At 37.9% G+C, this 24,036-nt stretch overlaps 1 pseudogene; it reads right to left on the bottom strand.

Annotated features, from left to right (window-relative positions):
* Window positions 1-481: 481 nt before the first annotated feature.
* LOC141288942 (protein NLRC3-like) lies at window positions 482-18,208 on the bottom strand (annotated as a pseudogene).
* Window positions 18,209-24,036: the final 5,828 nt, after the last annotated feature.

Genomic DNA, 24,036 nt, shown 5'->3' with positions numbered 1-24,036 from the left:
TCTTTTGTCTCTAGACCCTTCAGAAAGAGGTGTACCCAAAGGTAGGGTGTTCAGTCATATGTCCTCATTGTGCAGTTAAGTAGAAATGTGTGTGTGTGTGTGTGTGTGTGTGTGTGTGTGTGTGTGTGTGTGTGTGTGTGTGTGTGTGTGTGTGTGTGTGTGTTCACAGTTAAAACTATATTTTAAAAAGAGTCACTGCAGAAAGATGAATATAATGAACAGTAAGAATGAATCCAGCATGTTCTTCATTTCTCAGTTCTGTGTTGAGCTCAAGTCTGTTTAAAGTCAAGAGATTGAAATGTTGATTGTGTGTGAAAGTGTGTATTTCAGTGTGACTCTCAGTCCTGCAGTATCATGTGTCTGAGGAGCAGCTCATGTGTTCAATCATTTACAGCTCAATCAGCTGAACTCACAGCAGCAGAAAGAGACACAACACTTCAAACATACTTTACATTGTGTTCCATCTGAGTCAAATATGATCTTACCCCAGTCTCTCCAGTTTACAGTGAGGATCCTCCAGTACAGAACAGATGAACTTCACTCCTACATCTCCTAGTTTATTCTCAGACAGATTCAGTAGTCTCAGGTGTGAGGGGTTTGATCTCAGAGCTGAAGCCAGAGCAGCACAACCTTCATCTGTGACGCCACAATCAATCAACCTGTAGAGAACAATGAGACATTCTTCACTCTCTTAGATCAGATCAGATCAGGTACAAATCACAATCCTAAACAGATTAGTAAATATGCCTACTTTTCCATTGGAGATTTATTACTGTTGTGAAAATAATAAAGACGTTCAAAAATGTTTTAGCACATGTGCTTCAAAAATATCAATTTATATTAGAAGAATAATAACAGAGGCACGGAGGAAAGATGATCTTCATTTGTCATTTTTGTTAATCACTGTATGATCCACTGATATTGTGGTACAGGATGAAACAAAACCACCTTTAATAAAAACATACTGATTTTATTTCAGAACAAGGACAGAAATAAGTAGAGAGCAGTAGGAAAAGAAGTATTAATCAAAGTACCAGAATCAGCTAAACCTCCAGTAAACGACTGCTGGGTCAAAAACAGGAGCAACAGGACACATTTATATGATAATTAAATAACAATTTATAATCTTTACACAATGTGCCAATTAATTTATCACAAATTTATGACACATCAAATTTGGCTGAGAAATTACCCCAAACAGATTTTTTTTTAGTCATGATTGTGTTAAATGAGAAAAGCATCAAATAGACGAAAAAAAAAAGAGCTTTAGAAAGAAGAGGTGAGTAAATGATGATAACACAGAAATAATTTTAATGAAATGATCCTCTAAATCAGCGGTTCTCAATTCCAGTCCTCGCGCCCCTCACTCTGCACATTTTGTGTTTCACGTAGCGCTTCAGACGTTTGTTCTATTCCAACGTTACTGCCCTTCGAAGTGGACATCACAGGATATTACGCCATTATTCATTAGTTCAAAGTGAGCGTATATGTTCCATTTGAAGGTCATTAAAGCGTGCGAGACGTATTTATTTACAGATGCATTTATGTCAAACTTCACACTTTTCTAGTAAGTTTCATCTGTGTGTGAAGACGCTGCATGCGGTGGCGTAGTGCAAATATGTAAATGAATGTTTCGAAGTGTAGTAAACAGATTTCCCTCGCTTAGGGAGTAGGGAGCAGTGAATACTGTGCAGGGACCATGTCAATCGGAACACAGTTTCTGCACAGAGCTAACTTCTAACGAGCTGGTTAGCTGAATCAGGTGTGTTAACTAAGAGAGACATGCAAAATATGCAGAGCGGGGGGGCGCGAGGACTGGAATTGAGAACCGCTGCTCTAAATGAGAAACTAAACTGCCAGTAGGTGGCGGTATTTTTATTTTATTTTATGTTATTTTATTTTTTATCTTCGTCTGATGAAGTCGTTGGCTGCATATCTTCTCTCTGAGTAGGTACTTTATTTCAATAAGTGCTTACTTAAAGGAGAAGTCCGGTGTGATATTGACCTAAAGTGTATTGAATCATGATACCGAGTGTAAACGTACCTTGCATATCTCATCTCGGTTTGTGTCCTGCAGTCAGAAATCTGGGGTCAGTTAGCCGATGCTAACAACAGGTTGTCAATGAGAGTGAATAGGGCATTGAAGTGGCCATGTAAATAAATCACTGTTTTATGCCATTTACGAGGCACAAAGTAGCTCCACACTTCATTGGTAGACTTCCAAGGGCCCTGACATTTAAAACGAGACATTGAGAACTTTGAAAAAGCACTGGTAGTTTATTTACAAGAAGATTTATACAGACATTCCCCTTAGTAAATTCAACGGCCGCCGCCATTTTGAATTTAGTCACGATAAGTCGAGTGACGAGCAGGAAGAAACTTATCAGGTTATCAACTTATCAGGTTTTCTTCCTGCTCGTCACTGTGGAGCTACTTTGTGCCTCGTAAATGGCATAAAACAGTGATTTATTTACATGGCCACTTCGATGGCCTATTCCCTCTCATTGACAACCTGTTGTTAGCATCGGCTAACTGACCCCAGATTTCGGACTGTAGGACACACACCGAGATGAGATATGCAAGGTACGTTTACACTCGGTATCATGATTCAATACACTTTAGGTCAATATCACACCGGACTTCTCCTTTAACAAGTGATTAAAAAGTACTTACTCTACAGTCTGATCGCGAGTATGAATGCGATCTGGACATAATCCGCCATGTTGACGCTATCATGTGATTTACAATATTATAACAAGCACAACAACTTAAAAGATATGAGCGACAATTAATTCATCTATCTGTAAATAACTGTTAAGTTGTTTGTTGCATTCATACATGTTTTTTGTTTTTTTAACTCGTTTCATTCCTCAGGCTTGATGCATTATGATGAATTATTTAAAGCACATGCTGTGATGTATGCCAAACCCGTGATATTTGTGTTTTCTGTTTTTTGTCACTATGATTATGTTTATTGTTTTGCAAAAAAATAAATAAATAAATCAACAACCCTACCTAGAACGGTTTTCCTTAATGTTTGCAATGTCTGCACAAATGAGACTTTAAGCAGCTGTTTGAAGATCTTGCCTTTTTTTAAAAATTAAGTACTACTATTTACAAATTAAGATTACGCTATAATGAACTGCATTGCTAGCCCACTCCACACAATAATAATTATAAATGCTGAACAATCAAAATTTTATTACTGTAATTATATCATTACTTTTAGTAAAAAAAAGCAAAATGTAATTTGTTTTGGCATACGGAATATACAGCAGATAAAATAAGTATTGAACACATCACCATTTTTCTAAATATATTTCCAAAGGTGCTGCTGACATGAAATTTTCACCAGATAAAACAAAAATAAATAATTTGTTTAGAAATAAAACAAAAATAATGATTTCAGAAATTAAGTTATGTGTAATAAAATGGAATGACACAGGGGAAAAAGTACTGAACTACTCAATTTATTTAATACTTTGTAAAAGCCTGGTGAATGCCTGTTAGTAGTGACAGCTTCAAGACGCCTCCTACATGGATTCTGTGGGCCTTTTCTATGAACTCTGATCTTTAGTTCTTATTTTCTATTGGATTCAAGTCAGGTGATTGGCTGGCCATTCTAACAGTTTTATTATTTTCTGAAACCAATTGAGAGATTCCTTGGCTGTGTTTGGGATCATTGTCTTGCTGAAATGTCCAGCCTTGTTTCATTCTGGTACTGTAGGTGTTGGAACTGAACCAGCTAATATTAACTTCCACTGACAAGGGGCAGGATTGCTTTCTAATTACTGACAGATTTCAACTGGTGTCTTGGCTTTCCATGCCTTTCTGCACCTCCCTTTTCTCGTGTGTTCAATACTTTTCCCCAGTGTCATTTCCTTTTATTACACATAACTTAATTTCTGAACTTATTTGTTTTGTTTTCTTTGTATGTGTGGATTACTTGGGTTGTTACCGACATCTGGTGAAAATTTCAAGTCAACAGCTCCTTTAGAAATATATTTGTGCTTATACAACAGTTCGATGGCACAAGTGTGTAAATACATAAGAAACAACAATGGAGTGTCTTTAAAAGCCCTCTTTTGAGCAGAACTACTTCCTTCCTTCACAGATTCAGATCTCAGTTTGACAGTTGAACAGCTGAGCCTAAGCCCTATGGAAGTTTATTCCTAACAAAATTAATGTGAAAATTCAAATGCCTAAAACGATCAAATAATAAATCAAACTCTCAAAACAACTGCTCAAATGATAAATCAAATGCTCAAATTATCAAATAATAAATCAAACTCATAAAATAGCTTCTCAAATAAGAAATCAAATGTTCAAATGAGATTTAACTTCCTCATTTGGGGAAGCATAAACTGTATCAAAAATCTAATTAAAAATCTTTTGTATTTTATATTTAATTTTCATTATCAACCCAGTATAAGTCTGTCATAATTAAATCTATAATTCAGTGCTCAAATCATAAATCAAATGCTCATACCGTCATGACAAATGATAAATCAAATGCTCAAATGAACATCGCAAATCATAAATCAAATACTCAAACGGAAACCGTAAAAGGCAAATCAAATACTCAAATTATAAATTAAATGCTTGAATGGACATTACAAATGATAACGCAAATGCTCAAACCAAAACCGCAAAAGGCAAATCAAATGCTCAAATGGAAATCACAAATGCTAAATCAAATACAAATGAGAAGTGTCAATCAAGTATAATGAGGGCGGAGCTTTGAGATGCGATGATCGCGAGTAAAATGCTTGACAGCTGCCATCAAAACCTGCCACAAAGATGCATGTGAACGAACACACAGTACAAACTTCTATTGATTTGGCATCTTGTACAATATATAATTCCTTAAGTGTTTACCCCAAATGCCCCACAGCCACAACGGTACGCACGATAGGTCAATGAAAGACTTTAAATCCATGCAATGCATAAAAAATCTCTTGTTTTACTTAAACAGACATCAAGAACAAGCATATGAATCTCAACAATGGTGGTGACAATTAACAAAATGAAAATGCTGCAATGCATGCTGGGTAACAACATGGTAAAATCTCCCATCATGCACTGCAGTATGACTAATTATTGTCACCACTGTTGAGGATGGTATGATAAGTGTTCATGTCTAAGAGCCTGTAGCTCTCTGTCTTCAACAATGATACAATATATTAATGTATGTTTAATAGCACTTGTTTTGCATTTTAGGAATAGCTGAATGTCAGTCAATAAACCATCAAAAGAGAACACTTAATGACATTCATTCTAAAGAGCTATATAAAGTGTAAGATAATCTGCTACTTCAAGTTTTTGATTCAGCAATACACAAATGCTTACTGTGAAACAATATTGTAAACGCTTTGAGATAAAAATATTATAAATTACTAAAATGGTCAAGAACCCAACTAAAGCAGACCTTTACCACAATTATGGTGGCATCACGTTTGTTTTTTTTTTTCTATTGGTCAATAAAACATCAACTTCTAAACCTCTGTTTGTTCTCAATAAGTGCTTCTGTAGACATACAATAAAGTCAGTCTGGTTAGTAATGACTGGTAAGGCTGTTTGTGGAGTTGTTTAATCAGATCTTGAGAAGTTTAAACTTTTATGTCAGTTGATTTCATCTGTGGCTGAAGTCAGTTGTAGTTCTTGTGTTTCTCATTTCTTCAGTGATTCTGCTTGTTAACAGCAGGTGTTCATCACTGTTAAGAAGATCTAACCAATCAGAGAAAACTTTATTGGTGACGTTGAGAAATGACGATAGGTGGCGAGAAGTAGTCCGATCTCTCCTGTCAGCAAGTGGAGTAAGATATTGAACGAGTGTTCCTGAGTTCCTGATCTTAATCCTTAAAGTTTAAGTAATTTGTGTGCGTACATGCGAAAATGTAAGTATATTTACTTCTTTGTGATACTTAATATAGTTATTATGCCCCGTTACATCTTTATCTGATGGAAATTAGACAGTTGTTCGAACTCCTAACACAGCTACACAGGTACTGTCACCCTCAAAGCAGTCCAAACCAGTGGTGTAGTGGTGCCTGGAGAAGTGGGTATACGCTTCATTAATTCATTTATGAAGCATATACCCACGTGACTCTCGGCAATCTCTTCACTAGAGACACTTTGAACTTACTATTTGTACGCATTTGTTTACTCAATGTACGGAAAAGTTTACAGAGGTTCACTGGTTTAAGAAATTTATGATCGTAAAAACCTGCTTCTTTTTATTTGTAAGGTATTGTTTTTGTTATTATGTACTGATTCAAATTACTGGGGTGCGGGAGACGGAGCGGGCGCAGGCGCATCAGCCGCAATCATCAAATATATTTCAAACCAAGCCGGCACCACAGTCCTCCTGACTGCATTATCATTGTCTTTTATTGAGTGTTTTTAGCGAATATTTACATTTATTCACATATGACTGGATGTGGTAGTCTGTCATGATTTTGGCTAATGCAGGACACTACTAAATGATGCGCATCAGAAGGGATTTAGAAGTGGGTATACGCAAAGCCCCATGATAAAGAAGTGGGTATATGCCGTATAACTGCGTATACCCTCCACTACACCACTGGTCCAAACCAGTCCAGAGACCTCAACAGAGCAGAGTGTTGTGCCCATACTGTGATAGTACAGAACAATTCCTGAGCCAGTGCACCACCTTCCAGAAATTCAGGAAAGAGGAGATGATCAAATGGGTCAAAGATAACAACCGTTGCTGGAAAAGTGGGCAGCCACACCTAGCGAAAAATTGCACCCTGAAAAAGCCTTGTCGCCTATGTAATGGGAAACATCTGCAAATCCTTCATGAGGTGAATAACCGATCACAGACAGAGGGCACCTGCTTGGTGAGTTCCACAAATGAAACCCTGTACCTGGACAGGCCTACCAGTTCTAAGCATGTTCTGCTGAAAGTGATTCCTGTTGTCCTACAACACAAGAACCAAACCCTACACACCTATGCAGTGCTCGACAATGGATCTGAAAGAACCATGCTACTCCCAGCTGCAGTTCAGAAACTAGGGCTCAAGGTGACAGACAGAGGACCTAGCATTAAGAACAATTCGACAAGATGTCAAGAAACTCATTGGAGCCTCCGTTTCCTTCATGGTACACTCAATATCACAGCCTCAGCGGAGCTACCAAATCCAGAATGCCTTTACCTCTGAGCAATTGAATCAGGCTGAGCACACTTACCCCATCGCAATGCTCCAGCAGAAGTATCAACACCTGAAAGGCATTGCTTTGCAGCCCATTCACAAAGCATGTCCCCTCCTCCTGATAGGAGCAGATCATCCCCACCTGATTACACCCATTGAGCCTGTATGTCTCGGGCCCCCTGGAGGTCCAGCAGCAATCAGAACCAGACTAGGTTGGACATTACAAGGTCCAATGCGCTTTCTACAGCAACAGCTCCAGCCTCAGCAATGTTTACATATTTCTGTCACCCCTCAAATGGAAGAACTTTTTCGGAATGTGGAGAGACTTTGGCAAGGTGATGCCATTCCACACAAAAATGAAAAATTGGCTGTACGATCAAAACAAGATCAAATGGCAATGGACTTGTTGCAAGCCAGAACCACCAGAGTGATGGTAGATGGGGTAAAACGTTATGCAACACCGCTGCTAAGGAAAGTTGATATGCCTCACCTCCATGCCTTTAAGGACTCCATCATGCCCAACTTGAGAAGCACAGAGCAACGACTGGCAAAGGATCCCATAAAAGCAGCTACATACAATGAAGAGATCAAGAAACTACTGAATTCTGGCTATGTAGTAAAGCTCACCATGGACTCTGTCACCACTGGAGGAGAATCGTGGTTTATTTCCCACCACATGGTCCAACATAACGGAAAAAAATTGTGTGGTGTTCAACTGCTCCTTTGAACACAAGGGTCAAAACCTGAACCGCTACCTCCTTGCCGGACCTGTTCTGGGCCCTTCCCTTTTGGGAGTACTGTTGCGTTTTAGGGAGCATACTGTTGCAGTAAGTGGAGATATAAAGGGTATGTTTCATCAGGTCCGTCTACTGCCCGACGACGAACATCTCCTCCGCTTCGTCTGGCGTGATCTTGAACCCAGAAACCCTCCCAGCATTTATGAGTGGCAAGTGCTGCCCTTTGGCATTAACTGCAGCCCCTGCTGCGCCATCTATGCTGTACAGCGTCACGTTTTGGACAACACGCAACCAAATGACACCCTCAGATCAACGGTTGAATAGAACTTTTCTGTAGACAACTGCCTCAAGAGCGTAAGGTTCCCAGATAATGCCAAACAATTAGTGGATGGTTTGCGTGGCCTTCTTAGCAGTGGTGGGTTTGAGATTCGTCAGTGGGCCTGCAACATGACAAATGTCATTGATCACCTTCCTAAAGAGGCCCATTCAGACAGCACTGAGCTTTGGCTATCACATGACAAAGTTGAACCACAAGAATCCACTCTTGGCCTGAGATGGAACTATGATACAGACATCCTCGGTTACAAACACCGCCCAGTATCAAATCCCATACCCACTATGCGGCACATTTATAAGGTGACAGCAAGCCAGTATGATCCTCTGGGATTCATTCTCCCTTTCACTACTCATGCTAAAATTCTGATCCAGCAGTTGTGGAACAAGCAAAGAGATTGGGACGACCCCATGTTGCCAACAGACCTATTGAAAGCCTGGAACAACTGGGAGAATGAACTCCCCATTCTTTCCGAAGTTACACTTCCACGGTGCTATATTTCAGCATATATGGACAAATCCAGCGTCACAAGACAAATTTATATCTTCTGTGATGCTTCCGAACAAGCGTACAGCTCTGTGTCATACCTGAGAACTGAAGATGAAGATGGCAAAGTTCAGCTTGCATTCCTGATCACCAGATCCAAAGTTGCCACCAAACGGAATATGTGCAGCCCTTATTGGCGCCCAACTCTCAAAGCTGCTTGAAAAGGAACTCACCATTGAAGTATTCATGGGGACTAGGATAGCTGAGATTCAGGACCTAACTGATCAACATGAATGGCGATACGTAGACTCTGCTAGAAACCCTGCAGATGATCTCACAAGGGGACGTAGCCTAATGGAGCTTGCATCACCAAACAGATGGAGTCAAGGCCCACCATTCCTACTACAACCTGAATCAGAGTGGCCAGGCATGCCAATCCTTAAAACCCCAGAGGATGAAGAGGAAAAGAGGAAAAGTTTATTCTGTGGTGTCACAAGAGTATCAAATCCGTTGGACCCCAGTGAGTATAGTTCCTGGAAAGACCTTGTTGAAGCCACAGTCCAGCATAAGACTATGTGACATCAGAAGACTATGTCTCATCTTCCAAATGATCCAACAAGACAATTTCCCAGAGGAATACGGACAACTAAAAGCTAAAGCTAAAGACTATGTGACATCAGAATGTCTCATCTTCCAAATGATCCATCAAGACAATTTCCCAGAGGAATACGGACAACTAAAAGCTGACAAGCCCGTATCCACAAAAATCCCAACACAGCTGCGTAGAATGTCGTAAGTGGAAGGCTAAACCTGAGTTCCCCAAAATGGTTGATTTACCTCCAGCACGTCTGAGACTCCACAAACCTCCCTTTTTCGGCACTGGGATGGATTGTTTTGGGCCCTTCCAAATCAAGATAGGCAGACGCTGTGAAAAAAGATGGAGTATAATCTTCAAGTGTCTCACGACTCGATGTGTACACATTGAGCTCCTCACATCTATAGACACAGACTCCTTCCTTATGGCTCTGAGAAGACTCATTGCATGCCGAGGCACCCCATCTGAACTGCTATCTGACCAGGGCACTAACTTCCAAGGTGGAGAGAGAGAGCTAAAAGAGGCCTTTACAAATTGTAACCAAGAGCTTCAGCAACATCTCGCCAAACACAAGATCACATTCCTCTTCAACCCTCCTAATGCTCCCCACTTTGGTGGCATCTGGGAAAGGGAGATCCGATCCCTCAAAAATGCATTCAGAACAGTAGTAGGTGCACAAACAGTGACAGAGGAAGTGCTTCAGACCGTTCTTATTGAGATAGAGGGAATTCTCAATAGTAAGCCCCTGGGATATGTCTCCTCTAACATAGCTGATCTGGATCCAGTTACCCCAAATCTCCTGTTCATGGGGCGGCCAGACAGCTCTCTACCTCAAGTGATGTACCCTGCTAGTGAACTCATAGGACGACGCAGATGGAGACAGAGCCAAGTCATTACTGATCATTTCTGGTCAAGCTTTGTGAGACACTACTTGCCTAACCTCCAATTGCGACAGAAATGGCATGCAGAAACTAAAAACCTTGCCGTTGGCTCCATTCATGCGAAAATGTAAGTCTATTTACTTCTTTGTGATACTTAATATAGTTATAATGCCCTGTTACATCTTTATCTGATGGAAATTAGACAGTTGTTCGTCTCCTCAGAATTCGCGCTGATGTAATTACCATAAATATAATAGACTGTGCATATCAAGTTACTTATTTGCTTCATTCCACATGTATCATTGCATTGGTGTAACAAGGTCCAGTTAATGAGTGTTTAGATACTGATTTATAGCATATTTTCCGTAATCCGTTCATATCCGATGATGACTCAACACTTTATAATAGACATGGAGAATTCGTAATTCTGTTATACATGCCAAATGCGCCATCTAACGGACAATCTGGGTATTGCAGTTCACTAAGGATTGTATTAGTTGTATAATATCATGTATGTATGCTGTAATTATATTATTGTAATATGTAATTTATTTGTTTATTTCAGACCACACACCCATACACACTTACAACAGTAAAAGAGACTGTTCTGAATCCTGTGCCATGTTTTTACTGACACCCTGGGCGAGCACAATCTCCTGATCAGCACATATAGCCTAATCTTCCCTACAATCACTAATGCCCACTCATTATTTAATTGATCAAGTAATTATCTCATTAACTTTAACTCTGCTTTCAGTGTTAATTTAACTCTATATAGAGAGGGACCAAATGTACTTGAATAGAGTTAATTTTACTCTGGGGATTTTACTGTGTGTTGCTCAGATGTCAAATTTTGGTTGAAAGTAAAAACCTATCCTTTGTTTGATGAAGCTCCAACGTTATTAAATAAATCCAAAAACAACATTACCAGCTTCACTTATTACCAGATTGACTTTATTTCTATCATACTTTTACAAAAAGATTTACGAAAGGTGGGCTCCACTCAGTCGCTTACGACCAAAGCAAACGCTCCACTAGTGTTCCGCTCACACTCACCGCTAAACCAAATCACATTCAGATCACGCTCTGACATAAACATTTATCTGGTAGGCCTAATTGTGTTTTTTTTTCTGTTTATAATGAAATTCTTAAACAAATCTCTCAATTAAAGCAGTAGTATGATAAGTAATGGTTATGTTTAGGGTGACGTTCAGCGTGTACTTTTTTTATTACTTTAAATGTATTGAATTATAGTATTAATTTAAAAATGTGTCTTGTTTTTGAAGCCACTTGGCAAACCTTCCTAAAAAAATCAACAACTAAAAAAGTATAGCTATTTGATTTTTATTAGACCTACTTTATTTCCATGAAAACACAGCTTCAGTTGTGCAGCAGAACATTTAAAACACACAAACAAGATGAAATGCACATAACAATTAAAGAATTATTTATTGGCGTTCAGTAGCGGCTCCTGACCGTAAATTTAGGTGAGGCAGATTCTGGGTCGTAGCACTAGTTTATAATAAACTCAAGAAAGTGTATAGTTTTTATTCTGAACACATGCAGACGGTTTTATCAGAAAACTAATGTCCTTGCGCTATTCAGCCTGTGAGTGACACAGTGATGTTGATTGACAAGCTCAAAGCACACACACACACACACACACACACACACACACAGAATGCTATAGAATTATTGCCTTATTGTTTTCTCCGATTGTTGATTTACAAGTTGTAGAGGAATTTACGTGAGGAAACGAATATCATGTTGCATCTCAAAACAAGCACAAAACAAACACAACAGAACTACAGGTATGTGTCAAAAAATTAGAATATCGAGGGAAAATCCATTTATTTCAATAATTTGTTTCAAAAAGTGAAACTTGTGTGTTATATTAGTTCACTACACACAAAGTGAAATATTTCAAGCCTTTATTTGTTTCAATTTTGATGATTATGGATTAAAGATAAAAAAAAAAAACAAATCCAGTATTTCACAAAATTAGAATATTTCATGTGACAAATAAAAAAGGATCTTAAACACATGTTGGCCTTCTGAAATTGTGTTAATGTACTGTATTATGTCCCCACAATGGACCCACAGCAGCAGATGACATGGCTCCCCAAACCATCACTGACTGTGAAAACTTCACACTGGACTTTAAGCAGCTGGACTTTTGTGCCTCTCCGGTCTTCCTCCAGATTCTGGGACCTTGATTTCCAAATGAAATGCAAAATTTGCTTTCATCTGAAAACACGACTTGGGACCACTGGGTAACAGACCAGTACATTTTCTCCTTAGCCCAGCACATACGCTTCTGATGTTGTTTTTGGTTCAGGAGTGGCTTGACGCATGGCATTCTCCAGCTGTAGCCCATGTCATGCAGATGTCTGTATGTGGTGGTTCTTGATGCACTGACACCACTCTTGCTTGACAATTCTCTCAAGGCTACGGTCATCCCTGCAACTTTTCCGGCCACATTTTTCCCTTCCTCTTAACACTCTGTTAATATATTTAGATACTGCGCTCTGTAAGCATCCAGCTTCTTTTGCAATTTCCTTTTGAGACTTTTCCTGCTTATGGAGGGTGTCAATGATGGTCTTCTGCACAACCGTCGAGTCAGCAGTCTTACCCATGATTCTGAAGCCTGCTAAGCCAGACTGAGACAATTTAAAGGCTTAGGAAACCTTTGCAGGTGTTTTGCGTTAATTAGCTGACTAGATTGGGACACAGGGAGCCTACAATGTTGAACTTTGTCATGATATTCTAATTTTGTGAAACACTAGATTTTTTTTTTTTTGTCTTTAACCTTTATCTTTTGAAACAAATAAAGGCTTGAAATATTTCACTTTGTGTGTAGTGAACTAATATAACACACAAGCTTCAATTTCTGAAACAAATTATTGAAATAAATGGACTTTACCTCAATATTCAAATTTTTTGGCACATTTCCATATATAAAGGCTTTTTCACAAGCCGCACTTGGTGGCGTTCATAAAAGAAACACCCTTTCTAAAATTAAAGTAGACCAAAAACAACCTTCTTTGTCACAAACATCAAGAATCAGTGTATGAATCTCAACAATGGTAACATGCTTCCTGCTGCAATGCATACTGTGTGCATCATACAAAACTCATTTAGTGCTCCCAGAATGCATTGTGGCATGTCACCATTGTTGAGATTCATACATGATTCTAGCTGTCTGTGTGTGTCTAAGCATTCAGTAGTTTGAAGTGATTTGTGATCAATGTGTTTTTGTAAATTACAGATACGATATAGATTATCTGATTAGATCACTATCACTATTCTTGCTGTCTGTGTGTGTCTAAGTATTCAGTAGTTTGAAGTGATTTATGATCAATGTGTTTTTGTAAATTACAGATACGGTATAGATTATCTGATTAGATCACTACATGATGATATCTTTAACATCAGTAAGCAGCCAATATCGTCTGATCACATTTTTTTTTTTTTTGTTGTTGTCTTAGCCATAACAAATAGTTACAGCAGCATAGTCACATTGCCCAACTAAAACAAATGTTTATTAATGGTGAGATCAAACCAAACTATTACTTTCAAACAGACATCAACATTTAAGAATAAAAAAAACAATCTGGTTTATAAGTGAAGCTGGTAATGCTGTTTTGGAGATATTTAATGACGCTAGAGCTTGACATCAAACAAAGGTTGGATTTTCACTTTCAACCAACATTTGACATCTGAGCAAGTCCAGATCAAGTGCAATGGTAAACTTTATTAGAATGTTAGAGGATAATGTAAAAATGTTATCAATAAACATTCTGGGAACTAAAATAAAACTTGCAGCTGAAAACATTCCCAGAACATGAAACAATTCTAGCTGGGTATACATTTGATGTGAATGTATGCTGCGTTGTACAGTATTCAGACGCAATCGTCATATCGCACACCCCTAGTCCAAATAATTATCAATGCATCACTAGTTTTCAGAACACACAATAGTTTCTTCTCGTGTATGCAGCATAAGAGACTGAATGAAAATGCAGATTGAGTCTCTGACAGCAGGTGGAGCTGAATGAACAGCACAGATAGCACAGTTACTACAAAGCAGCACAACTCTCTGTTTGAGACGCTGCTTGTCATGGAGACGAAGTCAAACAGTATTTACATGTTTTCAAACAGCCATTCTGCATTTTGTTTTTGTGATTTTCAAACAAATCTAAATATTTAATATTTATTTTCAAACATTTGTTTACATTTATACATTTTAATCTGGACTAAATAATGCCAGCCCAGAAAGTATATCCTTATTTGTTGAAAATGTTCTGATTCTTTAATATTGTTCTTTATACTCTTTTGAACTTCAATCTGCCTGAAACATTGTTTACTTTATATATTGTATTGTACTTTACTGTATTTAAATGTCAAGGTTCTATTTGTTATTTGAAAATGTCATTAAACTTGTTATAGAGGATAAAACTTAAGTTTAGTTTTTTAAAACTGGTTTTCGATACAACATAAAAACTCATGCTTCATCTTCAGTTACCAGAATCTCTCTTTTTTTTGCAGATATAACATTTAGCTGATTTTATTATAACAAAGCTGATTTTCTAATTTGTAGTTCTAACATTTACATAAAGTCGTACAGAAGACAATAATGTGTGACTAGAGAGATGATCTTACCACAGTTTCTCCAGTTCACATTGACACCTGTAGAGAGATGAAAACATACTTGTTAAACACTATGAACAGAAGAAAAAAAAAAAAAAGGAAAGAAAGAAATGGGACATGATATGGACTCAGGCTAATTTCAGTTTAAGATTCTGCACAGGCTGCATATGACACCACATATACAACATTAAATTAGCATTAAACTAACTCCATATTCACTGTGTTTGAGATTGCTGCATAATAAAGGTCTACTGGTCATGTACTCTACATTCAAATTGTTGGCTCTCTCTAACTGACTTTGTTCCCTTCTATTATAAGAGCTGGGTTTTGTTTGTCTGCATAAAATGTATAAAAAAAGAGCTTTACCATGAATAAAATCCATTTAATTTAAGTATTAACTTATTTGTACTATTAAACTAATCTACATCTACATGTTTAAGACACTGGCTAAATACTAGAAAATTAAAAAATAATATCATGGAATAAACCATGGAAGATTTATAATGTTGTCATCAAAGTATGTGTTTCAAGTATGCAGCTGGATTGCTCTAATAACTGATACAAGCATTATGAGATTTTGATTTTCTTTGCTTTAACAGTGAAGTGATTGTTCTCAGAGATACTTACTGAACTTTAATCACAGGCAGCAGATACTGAAGAACTTTCTGTTTTTCAGCTTTATTGTTTTCTCCAACAAATTCATTAATATTAAACTCATCCAGCTTCTTCTCTGATGTCAACAACACAAAAACTACAGCTGACCACTGAGATGAAGAGAGTTTGGTTTCTTTTATTGTTCCAGATTTCAGATACTGTTGTATTTCCTCCACTAGTGAATGATCACCCAGTTCATTCAGACAGAGGAACAGATTGATGGATTTCTTTGGAGAGTCAATGATCCTGATCTTCTTCTTGATGTACTCAACTGTTTCCTCATTGCTGTCAGAGCTGCTTCTTTTCAGTGTCATTATTTGTTGTAGGAGAATCTGATGAGACTCCACTGACAAACCCAGAAGGAACCGCAGGAAAAGGTCCAGATGTCCATTTTTACTCTGTAGAGCCTCATCCACAGCTCTCTGATGCAGCTCAGATAATGAAACATGTTTTGATGAATTGGGTTGAAACCAATCCTTAACTTTAGACCATAAACTCTGCTCAAACAAATTTCTGTTGTAGTTTATTAAGGAGAGGTGCACATATAAAGCTGCTAGATGTTCCTGAATGCTCAGATGAACAAAGCAGAAGACTTTCCCCTGATACAAGCACAACTCCTCTCTGAAGATCTGAGTGCACAATCCTGAGTACACTGATGCTTCTATCACATCAATGCCACACTCTCTCAGGTCTTCCTCATAGAAGATCAGGTTGCCTTTCAGAAGCTGCTGAAAAGCCACTTTCCCCAGTTTGAGGATCATGTCTTCATCTGTCACCTTCTTCTCATAGTCCTTCTCATGTTTGATGTTGGTCTGAAGGATCAGGAAGTGTGTGTACATTTGAGTGAGAGTCTTGGGAATCTCTCCACTCTCTGCTCGACTCAACATCTTCTCTAGAACAGCGGCTGAGATCCAGCAGAACACTGGGATGTGGCACATGATGTAGAGGCTCCTCGATGACTTCAGGTGTGAGATGATCCTGTTGGCCAGACTCTGATCACTGATTCTCTTCCTGAAGTATTCCTCCTTCTGTGGCTCATTGAATCCTCGTACCTCTGTCACTCGATGGACACACTCAGAGGGGACGAGATCAGCTGCTGCTGGTCTGGAGGTGATCCAGATGAGAGCAGAGGGAAGCAGATTCCCCACAATGAGGTTCATCAGCAGCACAGCGATTGATTTCTTTTTGTTTGCATCCCGCAGAGTCTCATTCATTTTAAATTCTAAAGGAAGACGACACTCATCCAGACCATCAAAGATGAACAGCACTCTATATTTGCCACTGGATATTTCCAATTCTTTAGTTTCAGGAAAAAAGTCATGAAGAAGATCTGAAAGACTGAGTGTTTTGTCCTTCATCAGATTGATTTCTCTGAAAGGAAGTGGAAATATGAGCTGGACGTCCTGATTTTCTTTCTCTTCAGCCCAGTCCAGGATGAACTTCTGCACAGAGACTGTTTTTCCAATGCCAGCGACTCCCTTTGTCAGCACAGTTCTGATGGCTTTGTCTTGTCCAGGTAAAGGTCTAAAGATGTCATTGCATTTGATGGCTGTGTCCTCTGTTGCTGTTCTCCTGGATTGTGTCTCAATCTGTCTCACCTCATGCTCATTATTGATCTCTCCACTCTCACTCTCTGTGATGTAGAGCTCTGTGTAGATCTCATTCAGGAGTGTTGGCTTTCCCTGCGTCGCTGTTCCCTCATACAGACGGCCAAACTTCTTCATCAGATTTGATCTGAACATCTGGAGGACTTCATGACTGCAAAATTAAAATACTGCATTATTAATAAATGAGCACAATTTGTTTTCTGTATTCTGTATCATAATCAAATAGTCGTTTACAGAAATATTAAACCTGAGATCAGTCTTTGTATCTTCACTCTTATAATCTAATGTCTGATTCATAGACGCGTCACTCCTCATAGACACACAGCTGGACTCTGGTTCTGGTCTCTTCTGCTGAACTGAACTATAACAGTGAGAGATGACAATACAACAATCACTTTAAAGAGCACTTCATGATCATTTCATTTACGCTGTTATTACAAAAATGTTTAAATTAATGGACTATATGCAGAGAGCATTCTTTAGCTTTTCTTATAGCTAATATACAGCTATAACTGAGTCTGACCGAAATGACTGAGCTGGCTTATCTAAAACCTGGAAGTAACTGTGCATATAGTCCATTGAGTGCTGTTTGACCAACATTATATATGTAAAATATCAGATATAGAATAAAAAACCTATAAACAATGTCTGAAAATAATTTCTCACATTGCAGAAAATACTATGAACACTATTCTGATAATATAAAATTCCATAATCATATTTGTATACAAAATATGATACCTGAGTTCAGGCTGTGTAACTCCACTCTTAAACCGCACTGGTTTATCCATAGACCAGTTACTCCTCAGAGACACACAGCTGGGCTTCTGCTGAAATGAACTATAACAAAACAGATTTAGTCTATTATGATAATCATGAATTACGTATTTTCATCAAAGAGCACTTCATGAGGAGGCTTTATGGTCCTTTTGTTTAAACAACATTTAAGTTTTTATCTTAAAAACACAAACACAAAAAGCACGATGGAGACTCCCATCTAGTATCATTGAAGGTGATTTAAAACAGTGTTTATTCAAAGTACCTGCATCCTGGAGAAACATCTTCATCTCTGGATGTTTGTGTGTCATCCATAATGAAACAGAATCTGATCTCCAGCACTGACTCTGAATGGAAATGACAAACAAACACAATAATTCAGCTGAACGGATCCGGAAACAGAATGAAGAGACGCGGCGTTCACTCAAATACACAATGTTAGTCGTGTGTTAATAAATTATAAAATAAACCACAGACAGCACGAAACGATTTGATCTAGTTAATTTGCTTAACAATGAAAACAATCAAGCATATATATATATATATATATATATATATATATATATATATATATATATATATATATATATAAATACAGCGTCAGTCACCTGTAGTGTCTCAAGAGCTCGATCACTTATTTCCAGATTCACAAAATCCTCCAACTTTGCGTATCGAGATTCATGGCTTAGCTTTTATAAATGTTCCTATGAAACACTTTGATGCTCCGTATCATAAAAAATTGTTTCTGGCTGTTTAAAAGGCGAAAGGTCAGCTCTGATCATTTACTTTCACTTTTCATTTGTGCCACGGGTGATGATGATGACGTCACGACGCACGCTCTTCCTCAAGCCCCATCCGCTCAGCGGTGCACGTTTAGTACAGTCTTCACTAAATGAATGATTTCAGGTTTTCAACTAGTATAATGTTAGGATATAGCAGGGCAAACGCTAAATCATTTTTAGGTTCGATATTGGATATGTATCTATAATATAAGGGAGCGTCTGGAAATTCCATTCACAGCTGGAAAACGTTAGCAATGAGAAACTAGATAAAAAGTTTGTTAGCAAACTTTAAGTTGGCTTGAGAAAGCCTAGCCAGTAAGTTTTAAGTAGTTTTAAAAGCTTTTAGTTTAAAGAAAGTTTAAAGGTTTTCAGTTTGAAATAGTTTTAGTTTGATTAATAAAGTTTGAATATAGATAGGCTAGATAGATATAAATAGTTTGAAAATAGATAGATTTATAGATATAAATAGTTAGAAGATATAAATAGTTTGAATGTGAATAGATGCTAAGGTGTTGCTATGTGGTTGCTAAGGTACCCAGGGTGGTTGCTAAGGTGTTGCTATGCGGTTGCTATGCGGTTGCTAGCATGATTTTAGCACGACTAGCAAGTCGCTAGCATGATTTTAGCACGACTAGCAAGTCGCTAGAATGATTTTAGCATTATTTTAGCATGACTAGCAAAGTCGCTAGCATGATTTTAGCATGACTAGCGAGTCGCTAGCATGATTTTAGCATGACTAGCAAGTCGCTAGCATGATTTTAGAACGACTAGCAAGTCGCTAGCATGATTTTAGCACGACTAGCAAGTCGCTAGCATGATTTTAGCATTATTTTAGCATGACTAGCAAAGTCGCTAGCATGATTCTAGCATGACTAGCAAGTCGCTAGCATGATTTTAGCATGACTATCAAGTCGCTAGCATGATTTTAGCAAGACTAGCAAGTCGCTAGCATGATTTTAAACATGACTAGCAAGTCGCTAGCCTGATTTTAGCATGACTAGCAAGTCACTAGCATGATTTTAGCATGACTAGCAAGCCGCTAGCATGATTTTATCATTATTTTAGCATGACTAGCAAGTCGCTAGCATGATTTGAGCATTATTTTAGCATGACTAGCAAGTCGCTAGCATGATTTTAGCATGACTAGCAAGTCGCTAGCATGATTCTAGCATGACTAGCAAGTCGCTAGCATGATATTAGCATGACTAGCAAGTCGCTAGCATGATTTTAGCAAGACTAGCAAGTCGCTAGCATTATTTTAGCAAGACTAGCAAGTTGCTAGCATTATTTTAGCATGACTAGCAAGTAGCTAGCATGATTTTAACATTATTTTAGCATAACTAGCAAAGTCGCTAGCATGATTCTAGCATGACTAGCAAGTCGCTAGCATGATATTAGCATGACTAGCAAGTCGCTAGCATGATTTTAGCAAGACTAGCAAGTCGCTAGCATTATAAGCAAGACTAGCAAGTCGCTAACATGATTTTTAGCATGACTAGCAAGTCGCTAGCATGATTTTACCATGACTAACAAGTCGCTAGCATGATTTTAGCATGACTAGCGAGTCGCTAGCATGATTTTAGCACGACTAGCAAGTCGCTAGCATGATTTTAGCACGACTAGCAAGTCGCTAGCATGATTTTAGCATTATTTTAGCATGACTAGCAAAGTCGCTAGCATGATTCTAGCATGACTAGCAAGTCGCTAGCATGATTTTAGCATGACTAGCAAGTCGCTAGCATGATTTTAGCAAGACTAGCAAGTCGCTAGCTTGATTTTAAACATGACTAGCAAGTCGCTAGCCTGATTTTAGCATGACTAGCAAGTCGCTAGCATGATTTTAGCATGACTAGCAAGTCGCTAGCATGATTTTAGCATTATTTTAGCATAACTAGCAAAGTCGCTAGCATGATTCTAGCATGACTAGCAAGTCGCTAGCATGATATTAGCATGACTAGCAAGTCGCTAGCATGATTTTAGCAAGACTAGCAAGTCGCTAGCATTATAAGCAAGACTAGCAAGTCGCTAACATGATTTTTAGCATGACTAGCAAGTCGCTAGCATGATTTTACCATGACTAACAAGTCGCTAGCATGATTTTAGCATGACTAGCGAGTCGCTAGCATGATTTTAGCACGTGACTAGCAAGTCGCTAGCATGATTTTAGCACGACTAGCAAGTCGCTAGCATGATTTTAGCACGACTAGCAAGTCGCTAGCATGATTTTATCATTATTTTAGCATGACTAGCAAGTCGCTAGCATGATTTTAACATTATTTTAGCATGACTAGCAAGTCGCTAGCATGATTTTAGCATGACTAGCAAGTCGCTAGCATGATTTTAGCACGACTAGCAAGTCGCTAGCATGATTTTAGCATTATTTTAGCATGACTAGCAAGTCGCTAGCATTATTTTAGCATGACTAGCAAGTCGCTAGCATGATTCTAGCATGACTAGCAAGTCGCTAGCATGATTTTAGCATGACTAACAAGTTGCTAGCTTGATTTTAACAAGACTAGCAAGTCGCTAGCATGATTTCAGAATTATTTTAGCATGACTAGCAAGTCGCTAGCATTATTTTAGCATGACTAGCAAGTCGCTAGCATGATTCTAGCATGACTACCAAGTCGCTAGCATGATTTTAGCATGACTACCAAGTCGCTAGCATGATTTTAGCATGACTACCAAGTCGCTAGCATGATTTTAGCAAGACTAGTAAGCCGCTAGCATGATTTTAGCTAGACTAGCATGATTTTTAACATGACTAGCAAGTCGCTAGCATGATTTTAGCACGACTAGCAAGTCGCTAGCATGATTTTAGCACGACTAGCAAGTCGACTAGCAAGTCGCTAGCATGATTTTAGCACGACTAGCAAGTCGCTAGCATGATTTTAGCAAGACTAGTAAGTCGCTAGCATGATTTTAGGAAGAAGAAGAAGAAGAAGAAGAAGAAGAAGAAGAAGAAGAAGAAGAAGTTTAAATAGGATTTCAGTAAGTTGGCTTTCCCAAGCCAACTTAATAATTTTTGTCAAACATTTTTTGGCATATGTTTTTAGGCTTTATCCTACAAAACCATTAAAAACCACTTGAGGAAAAGTGATGTAAGGAAGGAGGAATGCAGTGAAATGAATCATTTTCTTTACAGCGTGAGAGTGGCTACTTATACTTAAAAAAAAAAACATGACAAGACTTAACTTAATTTTGTACACACCACACGTTTTATTGTAGTAAAACGATATGTCATCCCGTCACACCAATTTAAAATAAATACACTCTGTACAAACCAATATTATTTAAGAAAAATATTTTCAATTATTAAGAATATTATACAAATTAAATATAGAATTAATATAGGATAAATCACACTAAAGAAAATTAAATTATTTCACTGCAGAACAGAAAACACAAACTGAAACTAAAATCTGACATTTCTGGCCTTTCTAGATACAAAGTCATCAATAATGGCATCTAATCTAAGGGAGGAACAATTAGCTCCTTGGTTAACTTACTGCCTCAAATTATATGCTTTGTCACGTAACAGAGTTATAGCAAATGGAAAATGTTTGTCTTTTAAACTATCTACACATATGTAAATTACACTGGCTATTTACAGTAGCCAACATTAACACAAACAATGGAAATAAATAATAACTGTACTAATTTTGTGGTTAAATTTAATTAGATCTCGTGTTGTATGAAAAAACAATAGAACCCTGCCCAAAAATAATAGAAAATGTAATGGATTTAATGGTTATAATGGGAATTGTATTGGTTTTAATGGTAAGTATAACAGTGTCTGCTGGTATATGATGGATTCTATTGGTGGCTGGGATGGTAAATCCTATTGGAAAAGTGCCCAAAACACACTACAATAAGGAATTTTGTAAGCATAGCAAGCATCATAAGCAAGAAGGCTAACAAACCTAAGAGTTAACGTTATACCACTAATTAACATAATAATGACATGAATACCTTAATCATAAAGAGAGAACATTGTTGCATCTTTTGCCCGTTTCTCCTCATCTTATCTTTTTTCCTAAACTGGGCACCTGACAGCTTTGGCCTTTTTCTCTCCATCACTGTGTTTACTTTGTAATCGACAATCAACAGATTTCCCATCCCCCAACGCTGTCACTCACGACCAGAAGTCAAGACTAAACCAATTCACCTCCACACCATAATCGTTTTTTATTACCTATTTCACACAATTAAATAAAAAAGTGCAAATTATTGGTCTGTGTTTATAATATTTTGAATGAAATGTGCGTTATTTGTAAGAAAGCCAGGTGTCACTGACATAGTTTAGCCCCCCTCCTTGTTGATTTGGGAGAGGTGAACTGTACTCTGCGCCCCCCAACATACAAGCTCTAGCTCCAGCATCTGCAGACGAGACGAGAATTAGAAACTGAAGAGTTGAGAGTGAAGACCACAAGTGAACTGAAATTGCTGCAAACGCTGAACTCAAAGTGTTAAAAGAGCGTGAAGAAGGTCAAATCGGTATGAATGATTACTACAGCTCACAGACTGGTGATTGATTTAAAAGCAGAAAGGAGCGTAAGGTTTGGCCAGTATCTATCACTAGTAGAAACTCTGAGTTTACATCAAGCACCCAGAACCAAAGCTCTACCCAGAGACCATCTCAACAAATTACAGACCATAGTAATTCTCAACAGTCAATAGTTGATGACAGATATCTGTTCAAAGTGATGCAATGTCAAAAGACGTTTAATATATATCTCATTCATAAGGACCTTCACACATGATTGAGAACCAGACGAATAGTCCACAAGACAGGTTATACTATCTCAAACTTGTTCACAAATGGGGAACCACAAGCTCCTGTTCACAACTGCACTGCAAACAAATGAAATCTTATTATATAGTGTTTACTTAACGTCTTGAACAACGTAGCTTCACAGTTGACTCACAACAGAACAAGTGTCATAAACACACGGCTTACATGTCTCTGTTCCCGCTGATCGCTGCTCTTGCTCCGCCACAGAACCACAGCTTTTCTGACACACGACTAACCTCTACTACTGAACTAAAACACTTCACACACACACGTTTTTTTTTTTTTTTTTTTTTAGTAATGCAAGAAAGAATACAAGAAAGAGTTGACAGATTGTTTGCACATAATATACAAAGTAACAGAGATATACATTATGTCAACTGAAATCAAAGTGTTAAGAATACAAGAGAAAGCATGGAAAAAAAATAAAGAAGACAGAAAACAAAAACAAAGGACAGTTCTTCTAGCTTTCTTATTCTGTGACAACAAAATAATATTTAAATAAATTCTAAATTCTTAAAAAAAAAGAACAAGAAAATGTGGTTTGTTGTTAGTAACTTTACATTTAT

This window comes from Garra rufa, chromosome 16, assembly GCF_049309525.1.
Source record: "Garra rufa chromosome 16, GarRuf1.0, whole genome shotgun sequence".
NCBI classification, from domain to species: Eukaryota; Metazoa; Chordata; class Actinopteri; order Cypriniformes; family Cyprinidae; genus Garra; species Garra rufa.
This window is presented reverse-complemented; position numbering and strand designations above follow the sequence as displayed.